A 10,975-nucleotide genomic window follows, 5' to 3' on the forward strand; every position below is an offset into this window, starting at 1 on the left:
TTTTGGAGAATACTGAAAGTACCATTATCTTCCAAAAGAACAAAAGATCTGTGTTGGAAAAAGTACAGCCAGAGTACTCTTTGGAAGCCAGGATGGCTTGACTTCAGTTCTCATAGTTCTGATATATTGTCACGAGGCACTAGACACTGGAGAAGGATATCATATTTGGTAAAATGTAGGGTGGGAGAAAAGGAGGAAAACTCCCAATGAGATGGACTGGCACAGTGGCAGAAGCAATGCATTCAGGCATAGAAATTATTGTGAGGTTGACCCAGGATCGGGCAGTGTTTCATTATGTTGCACATAAGGTCACCATGAGTGGGTACAGACTTGAGAGAACTTCACATCAAAGAATAACAACATTGCTATTATTATTATTATTATTATTAGATAAAGCTTACCCTGCATTATGAAAATCTTATAATGCAGGGTAATGATATATCAAATACATAGTCTAGACAAAAGTTGATTGGAAAATTATTGGAATCTGTAGATGTTTGTAACTGAAGTTGATAACAAACACCACAAACAATAAATTTTTGTGATATGGAAAATAAACTGAACAATAACTTCACCTGATTAACTGCAAACATATATTTTCTAATCTGTGAACTAATCAATTTTTGTACCTGAAATAATGTATTTTCACATAAACGATGTTATTAAAATATATTGTTTCCATTGCTTTATAAGTTCCCATTTCTTCATTGCAGAAGGAAAAAAATGAAAGAGCTTCATCTCTTGAAGTCCTCCTTTTTAAATAAAAAATGTTAATTTTCACAATTAGTGAAGGATCATTGTTTTAAATTACACTATAACAATTTAAATATTGTTTAGTGAACACACTCATAGCTCCCTATATGGGATGGCAAATGATTTTAGAGAAGAAATTACAAAGAAAACCTGAGATTGTATATAACTTCATGAAATCCATTTTCTTCAAGAAGTACCATATATACTCAAATTTTATATTGGCTTGATAATAGACATACTTCACATTTGTTTATGGTTATAAACATAAACATATTTAAACACAGACACACCTCTGGGCCTTAAATTCTATGTTGATTCTGTTTAGTTTGTTTCATAATTGATGGTTGCATTAGCTAAAGGTAATAGCAGTGACTCTTTCTTCAAAGCTAATATAATATGCTTCCAACCATATGACTGAATATTTTCATTAATTAGTACATGATTTGGATGCCAAAATTCATCACTGTCATTGCTTCTAAGATGGAAATATACAATATATTATGAAATGCCCTTAGAGAAAAATATGAGCCAAATCTTTCAGATCATGCCTGTTTCAGCAATGACTTCAAAACCTCCTTTGTTTTGCATATTTTCATCTGATGAATGATATAAAATCTGGCATTTATTTATCAAGGTTTGTTTCTTGATTAATTTTGTTTTCTATTTCATGGTTCAAAGCAGCATTAGAGACAATGAGTATTGATATGCATCAAGAAACTCTCATTCTGAAAAAGATATTACCTCCAAAAGAAAGCCTGCAGTGAGAATGGCAGTTTCTTCATTAACTATATATTTACTTAAGTTATCAAATAATTTTTAAATGTACTCTTGAGTTACCATTGTTTATTTTTAAACTTTAAACTGTGTTCAATAGTAGAATCTGGAATATTGCATGCAAACATTATTTTGTGGCTCACTATTTTAAGAGAATATTCTAATTATTTTCTAGTAATCACTACGTAAACATTACTTATTTATTCTCTCTAATGGTTATACTTTTTTTGTTTTTGTTTTTGCTTAATTTAAATACCACACTACCTTTGAAATCATACAATGGAAAATTCATAAATATACACTGAATGGGCATTGATTTTTGTCTACAGTATTCTAATAACAGTTTTTCAGGCCAGTTTTTCTCTATCTTGCTTTCTAGTAACTATTCACAATCCATACAGCCAGATAAACACACCCTATCGCTGGTGAGTCGGTTCCAACACAAAGCAGCATCATAGATCTGCTGAGTGGCTTGTTGTTGTTGTTAAGTGCCGTCGAGTCGGTTCCGACCCATAGCGACCCTGTACAGGGTTTCCGAGGGTGTAAATCTTTACGGGAGTAGAAAGCCTCATCTTTCTCCCGCGGAGCGGCTAGAAGTTTCGAACTGCTGACCTTAAGGTTCGCAGACCGATTCGTAACCACTATGCTGCATTCAAATTGCTGAACTTTTAGTCATCAACCAAATGCTTTAACAACTATGCCACCAGAACTCTTTCCCCATTGATATATATATATATATTTGTTTTTAGGTGTGATTGAGTCAGTTCCCCTTCATAGGGGAAATTAAACTGAAAAGTAAAAGTACCTGTCTCCTTTAGAAATCTAAAGTTATTGCATAGAAAATTCTAACTGGGAACTTCTTTTCAAATATAACATGTAGCACTGTCTTTTCTAACTTAAACTTCCTTGCTACTACTCCCTGAATTATTGTATTGTGTGTAATAAGGTTGATTACAAGTCATAGAAATACAATGGACAAAAGAATGAAACACTCCCTAGTCCTGTGACATACTCTTAATTGTTCCTATGTTGAGTCCACGTTGCAGCAGTGTCAATTGTTCCATAGGGATAAGTGCCTCCTGATAACATGTTGATGGTATGTGAGCTCATCCCTGCTTCTAAGGAGCATTTTGGCATTACTTCATCTGAACACAGATGCATTCCTTCTTCTGGAATTCCATGGAATATTTAAAATGATTTGCCATCACCATAATGTGAAGGCAATAAATTCTTCTTTGATCTTCTTTAATCATTGTCCAGCTTTCAGAAGAATATGAGGAGGCTGAAACTACTATTACTTAGGTCAGGTATACTTTAGTCTTCAAAATGACATCTTTTCTTTTTAACACTTCAAAGAGATCTTTTGTAGTAGATTTGTCCAGTGTAGTACATTGCTTGATTTCCTGACTGCTTTCTCTTTGTTAACTCTGGGGAAAGGCCCTTGACTCCTTTTAGCATTCTAGGACTAGTAATTCTTGGAGATCTCCATAGGATCAATTTCCTCCTTTAATCTAGGAGATTCACAATGCAGAAACTCCAAGTCTGAATGATACACTCTACTCTTGGTTCTATTGTCTTGGTGGTAATAGGTACTTCTGAGCTCTGCTCACTTCTCTTTCCTTTTATATCTCAAAAGAGCTTGACTCAAGACACAACCCAATCCTCTGGACATGCTTCTGTGCCTATTAGTATCATTGTTGTTGTTCAGTGCCATTGAGTCAGTTTCAACTCATAGTGACCCTGTATAAGGTTTGTTGTTGTTGTTAACTGCCATCAAATTGGTTCTGACCCATAGCAACCCTGTATAGGGTTTCTGAGGAGTGGCTGGAGAACTTGAACCACCAACTTTGCAGTTCAAACTGACTTTGCAGTCCAGTGCATTAACCTATAGTGTCACACCAGGCCTCCAACAATAGGAATAGTCGATATTCATTATATGAAATCAGCCTTCAGTTTTAGAGAAGAATCCACTTGTGTTCCAACCACACTGACAAATATTTTAAAGACACAGAATTCAATCCAGAAAGTCTTTTGTTCTCAGTAGACACCCTTTGAGTCCTTAAATTAGAATCACCAGTACAACTTCTCTTATTTTCTTGATTCCTCAAAACTGTGTGAGATAGAAAGTGTCTATTGTTTTAACCTGCTAATACATAGAGTAATTCATTACACAGTAATATAAAACTACAAGTGAGTGTTTGGTGGAAAAGGACTGATGGATGTCTGATTACCAGGAAGGTAGAGACACTTCTCACGGAAACGCCGTTTGTTCTCCCTGATTTTCAACTACTTTACATTCAGTCAAAGAATTACTCATTGTGTTCAATAGACTTTAAGCAAAAATGCTGTAAGTTACTTCCAAATAGAAGCACAGAAGTTTGAATATGAGTTCTCTCTCTAACTTTGCTCATCATCATAATGATTTAGGTGGTCATTTGTTGAGTTGATGGAGCTACAGATAGAACCTGTCTAAATTCTGAGCCCTTGTTCTAGAGAGTGGCAAAACCTGTAGTATAAACCAGTGAGAGAAAATCTTCTATTGTTTGTAAAAAGGCCACTGAGATTTTTGGGTTTTTTTGCTATCACAGAGAGACTAGCTAGCATGACAATATGGATGTACCACTCAGGTAAAAACAGAGACTAAACCACAGTCAGAGAGCCCTGTAATCAAATCAACATTTGGGACTTCTTTATTGGCCTTAAGGGGAACAATAAAGCCCAAAGACCAGGAATGTCACTTTTGTGCATTTTAAGATTTTTGTCAGACAGTTTTGTTTTATATTTTCTTAAAACAGTTTTAATGTCAACATTAATCAGAATTTATATTTAGCGAGGAACAAAACTCCTTTATGAGGTTTTCTCATACTGAGCTCAAGTTCATTGATGACTTAGATTCTCCTGCAAATAGCCCATAGAGACCAAAAAAGAATATTTTCTTCTTCGCATGTTTTCTCTTAAACTTCTTCTAACAAATCACTGTGACTTTCCACTCTTTTTTATAGCTAGCAATAAAAATCTAGGTCTTGAGTAAACTCTGGTCAATTTTTCAAGAAAATGGAGTGTACATACATTCTCTATGTAGTTAAGGAGTTGTGCTGTTTAACCTAGAAGTTGCTGGGGGAGCCTTCCCACTTCATGGCATGAAAGGAACATGACAACATTTAGTCACTCAACCCATCAATGAGATTTGTCTGTTCCAAAATAAGAAAAAGGCTAGAGAAAATTATTAATTTTATTATAGAGTATAAATACGAACTGTGCACAGTCAAATTAAGAGATTTATTGAAAGTCTAGAAATAGTCTAGAACAGGAAGACATTCAAATGAACAGAGCAAAATGTCCACTCCACTGGAGAGTGATAAAGAGAATATTCTCGTACAGTTGAAGAAGGAAATAAAAGTTTCAAAATTATAACTGATGGAAAGGCAATCAGGGGGCTAAAACATTAGATATCTAAGAACAGGGATAGTAAGATTACATGATTGGTTAGGGTATATACCCTTTAGCTTATTACTATATGGATGCCAGACAGTAGTAGGACAGGTTTGCATAGTAGACACCTGTTGTGGTGCTATAGGATCAGCACTGGACTGTGAACCACAAGGCTGGTAGTTGAAACCCACCAGCTACTACTCCTCAGAAACCCTACACAGGGTCAATAGGAGTTAGAACTGAATTAACAACACTTAGCAACAACAAACTATTAAAATTGCTTTCTTAGTTAAGTCTGTTTCTCAGGGTTCTTTGTAAAGTTGTAAAGATAATGCTGCATATCACGATCCTTCTAGTATTAGCTATCACACCTTGCATCTGTTTGACCATAGAGGAAAATCCCTTTAGGTATAGATTGTGATAGATGACACCTGGCAGATCTCAGAGAAGAGAATGAGTCCTTTAAGGTATATGGTTAGGTCAGCATCAAAGAGGAACTTAGAAAAGGCACCTTTAAAATTCAACATGGATTCTACATTCACATCAGAACGAAAATGCAATCAATATGCTTCACAGGATTTTCAATGCCTGACTTATTTACAAGAAAGCAAGTTTTTTGTTTTGTTCTTATGAAGAGCCAGTTTTGCATTGTAAAGGTAGAACTTTTGTAACAAAAATGGGGGTGTAGTTAATATTATAGCCCAGAAACAGAGGACCCTAGGACAATCAAGGGAGAAGAGCACAAGTGGAATGTGGGACCTTATCCAGAGAAGCAGAGACACCAAAGATGGAGGCAGAGATAGGAACATGGAGAGAAGGAACAGCTAAGGACTCTAGGTGCATGGGAAGAGAGGGACTAAGAGATGGCAGCCAGGAGGCAGGCTTGAAGAATGTGCCCTTTGGTGGTATAAATTATATATGCTTGAGTGTTTTTTGTTTTTTTTAAAGAGGTAGAATAAATAGAAATATTGTTAATTGAAGTTACATGATATTAGCTGATGGTACATAATCATTGTAATGAAACAAGTTGTATGATTTGTTGACTGGTAAAACTGATGATTTGCCCTGTTAACTTCCACTCAATTCACAATACATTTTTTTTTTTTTTTTTTTTTTTTTAAAGAGCCAGTTTGGCTAATACTTCTCAAAATTAAGATAAATTTTATGATGCTTATAATTTAAAATGTGGCCTTGTGTTCTTGGGACTGAAGCTATTCACCAGGTACAGCATGTTGGAAAGCTTTGTATTTCTGAGAAATGATGTTGTCTAAGTGGTCATACAGCAAGATAGTCACATTCTTGTTTAACAATATTGTTGTCTGTCAAGGAAACAGGAGGGAAAAAGACGCAGTCTAGGTCCCTGGATAGTTCTATCTTTCTTGGTAAATACTAGAGAGAAGCCTCTCTACACTCTCCATCTTTTACACCCTCTGCTTTTTGGAAAAAGAATGGCTGTGATCGGTTTCATTCCTCTGAAATAAGCGTTTACCCCTGCCCTGTTAAATCACTCAGTACTTGTGCTGTTAGTGCTTGAGGGGTCAGGGAGGCAGTGCTGCATTCAGAGAAACATACCATGTTCTGTACTACAGGGACTGGTGTGTGAGGCAGAACTGGGAAGTTTGGGAGCAGTCAGAGAAGTGAATCCTGTCACAGATCCTGAGCCAGGTTCACTCATGTATCACAAGGAAGAAAGACAGGGAAAATGAGAACTGGCCATGAAGGGTCTGACAGAGTCCTGTTTGTTCTTATTACTCTTGTCACGTGTAAGGAAGGCTCTAAAGAAGGCAATTTACTTACCCTAGATTGTGGAATTACACAGTTGTCAAAATGCTCAGGTGCTAACTGAAAATATGGTGGTTCAAACACAACAGTCACTCCAAGGGAGATATTGTTGTTGTTAAATGCCGTTGAATCCCTTGCAATCCTTAGTGCCCCAGTACAGGGTTTCTGAGGAGCGGCTGGTGAGCTTGAACCACCAACCTGTGGTTCAAAACGACTTTGTATCCAGCAAATTAACCTCTGGCAGTGTTTTGTTCTACTGTGCATAAGGTCGCTATGGATCGGTACTGACTCGATGGCACCTGACAACAACATTACCCACAGAGCCACACCAAGACTCCAAAGGAGATGTGACACTCTTCTTATGTAAAGATTTACAGTCTTGGAAACCCTTTGTGGCAGTTATCTGCCCTACAGGGTTGCTGTGAGTTAGAATTTTCTCCATGGCAGTGAGTTTGGTTTGGAGTCTTTTCAGAGCAAACTGCCAAATCATTTTCCTGTGGAGCAACTGATATATTTGAAGTAAGAACCTTCCGTCAGCAGTCCACTCCTTAATCTGCGTGCCACAAGATTTTCAAAGCAGACTTAAAATCCTGTTACTGTCTGGTTGTGTGGTACTGTGGGTTAATGTGCTGGGCTGCAAGGTTGGTTTTAAACCGCAAGGTCAGAGGTTCAAGCTCATTAGCCGCTCTTCGGAAACCCTAAACAGAGTCATTATGAGTTGAGACCAACTCGACGGCACTTAACAATTGTCGAGTTGTTTCTGACTCAGCCTGTTGTTGTTGTTGTTAAGTGCCGTCGAGTCGGTTCCGACCCATAGCGACCCTGAACAGGGTTTACAAGGTTATAAATCTTTACAGGAGCAAAAAGCCTCATCTTTCTCCCGCGGAAAAGCTGGTAGTTTCGAACTACTGACCTTGCATTTCACTACCCAATTCGTAACCACTACGCTACCAGAGATCCTTCTGACTCAGCCTACAAAGTTATCAATTCTTACCCACTATTATCGAGTCCCTGGTTGATCAAAGCTGTTAATGGCTGGGCTGCTAATAGAAAGTTTGGACCATTGAGTTCAATAAGAGGCAAAAAAAAAAAAAAAAAATCTGATGATCTACTTACCAAAAATCAGCCACTGAAATCCTATGGAGCACAGTAATTCTCTGACACATATAGGTCCCTAAGGGTCAGAATCATCAAAATTACAATTGGTTATAAGAATCTTCAAAGGAATTAAGGTTGAAAAAACCCTGAATTCAGTTTAATATATGAATGGATGGACTGTCACCACTAATTTTGAATGTGTGATTAGAGATATGATTTCAACTTAAAACAATAAATGTTAGTCTACACAGTTAAATTTGCTTTTATATTTATGTATCTCCATAAAGATCTTTTTTTACTTATTTATTTACTTAATAAGTGCCATCGAGTCGGTTCTGACTCATAGAGACCCTGTGTAAGATTTCCAAAAAAACCCTGATGAATTAAAACTGCCAACCTAGTGATTCAAACTGACCTTCTGGACCAGTGCTTTACTACACCACAACAGCAGGGCTCCTTTGCTTAAATATGTACCATAATTTAAAATATGAGCGGATTCAAAGGTTTATGAAACATTCCATTATATTTTCATTCCATTATTCAATTTTTACACAAACTTTTTGAAGCTCCCTTGTATGAAGGGCCTCCATAAATAACATACAATGTTCATGGTGCACACAGTAGAATAATGTGTTATGTGTGCGTTATTTGCATTGAAATATATTGCTTAACGAGGCCTAGAAACAAGAAAGCTGGGTTGAGGCACAGGTGCTGTGCAGGTTTTTAAACATGGCATGACCATTATGAAAAAACAGTGCCATTGACTAACATGGGAGCCCCCAGTTGATGAATGTGAAAAATCAAAAGCTTTCTAGTAAGTATTCCTCTATTTTATTATAAGAAAAAAAAAATACTAGCTCTTGTAGAGTTTGTTACTAAGTACAAATCTCATTCAGTCAAATCTAAAAAATTGTAAATATTAACTGATGCAATTTATTCTGTGGATTTGTGCAGAAGGCGCTGATAAATCAAAAACACAGCATAAAATTATAAGCATAGTAAAACTATGACTATAGCAAGTCTTATTTTTTGGTAAGAAATCATCAACATTAATGCACACTTAAGTCAATAGTAGAAATACGCTGCATGATATTAAAAAAAAATAGAATAAATATTTTTAAAAATAGTTTCAAGGATAATCTATTCCATGGATCCAGAGGATCCGTAGTTTTTTTGTTGTTGTTGTTTTGTTTTTAAATAAAATAATAATAAGGTAAAAATAAACATTTTTCTCTTTGAACAAGGCTATCTCCTTGGTTTAGTGGATTCCATTAAACTGTTAGGGTAATCTCAAGAAATGATAAAACCCTAAGTGATCATAGGTATTCCCAAGTAACTTGTGTTGTCATTAACAGATTTGAAACATTTATGGCACTATTTTCCAAAAATCCCAAATTAAGAATGCTTTATGCAGTTTGTCAACAAAGAGTATAAAACTATTTATGAAGCAAGTTTTCTAATTCTTACAACTGATCACAATTACATTTGAGGAAGCTTCATAGCTTGTCTTCAGTTCTAGTGCTAGCACACTGGATGATAAACTCTTTACAGAACAAAAGCAGCATTCCAGCCTTGCCTATATCATTGTTTCCCTGTAATAATTAAATCCCCTCCAATCACAAAGTGGGTCTCCAATTTGGGAGTTGCAATTAGCCTTTGCTAAAAGAGATTTTTAATATTGCAAAAAAAATATATCAACAAATACAGTGAAAGGATAAATGCCTTTCCATTCCTTCTTTGGCTTCTCTGCAAATCTTCATGTGTTTATGCATAGCTCCTAAGGGACCCCAGCTCTCCTAAAGTACTCCATTGTTCTTTTCAGAAAGGATAAGTTTTCATTATGTGGGTTTATATAATGAGCTGAGAATGGACTCATTGTGAAACTCTTAATCTTACAGAAGATACTTTGAGTTTAATTCCAAGAAATGTTTTTTGTTTGACTTGAATATTTATGGATAAGGAGAAGCAATTGGCCTCTATGTCCTTGAGAGGAGTAATTGAAGTCAGGAAATTTGACTCCACTGGAGAGATTCATTAATCATAGAAGTGATTCAAATGGAGAGGGTGAATGCTTTCTGTTTCTGCTCAAGAAGTTATTCAGAATAGGAAAAACAGATTATGAAAAATGTATGTGTAAATCTCTACTTTCTCTCCAAATGCTACCAATTTTCTTCAAACCATCCTTGTAGACAATTGTTTTTGTTGTTGTTAAGTGCTGTAGCGCTGAACAGGGTTTCTGAGGCTGTAAATCTTTACGGGAGCAGAAAGCCTCATCTTTCTCCCACAGAGCAGCTGGTAGTTTTGAACTGCTAACTTTGCTGTTTACAGCCCGATTCATAACCACTATGCTACCATTCCACCTCATATTATTTGTCTTTCAATTTTGGCTTGTTTTTATTGTGGATTAGTGTCCTCAAGGTGGGTCCAATTCACAGTGACCTTATATAGGGTTTCCAGGCTGTTCATATTTATGGTAGCAATTTAGGTGGTAGAAGTTATAGCTTTGTGAACCCTATGGGGCAGTTCAACTCTGTTCTATAGTCTCAGAATTGATGCTTTGGCAATAGATTTGGTTTTGGTTTGGTCAATAATGATAGTTATCAAAGATACCTAAGATGAAAGAATTAATTAAAGTCAACCACAGATGAAATTATACTATGATACTTTTATATTTTGGTTCTTTGTTGTGAGTTTCCTCATAGTTTTAATGTTTCCATGTTCTTGGATTTTCATTCTCTAAGTGACGTGTTAAGTTTCTTTGAGGTTGCCTTATAGTCCATTAACTTTTTTCTCCAACTAGTGCAGTCTATTTTATCCTGTAATCGACCTGACCTTCTCACTATCTGGATCTCTGTTCCTACATCTTTATCTTCTTTTACATTGAACTTGTTTTGATCATAGACTGATCTCCCAGACTGTCTGAGTTTGTTCTTATAGTTTTGTTCTGTTCTCAACTCTTCTTTCTGTTGACTTAATTCAGGGAGATGCTGCCACGTATGTCAATCTCTCATTGTTGTCTGTTCTTATTGGTTCTCAGTCCACAGAACTCCCTTTAGGATGTTTGGTAGTGCAGGGTTGGCTTTGGCAAAATCCCTTAGCTTCTGTTTATCTTGGAATGTTTTGATTACACCATCAT

This window comes from Chrysochloris asiatica, unplaced genomic scaffold (genome assembly GCF_000296735.1).
Source record: "Chrysochloris asiatica unplaced genomic scaffold, ChrAsi1.0 scaffold00044, whole genome shotgun sequence".
Taxonomy (NCBI): domain Eukaryota; kingdom Metazoa; phylum Chordata; class Mammalia; order Afrosoricida; family Chrysochloridae; genus Chrysochloris; species Chrysochloris asiatica.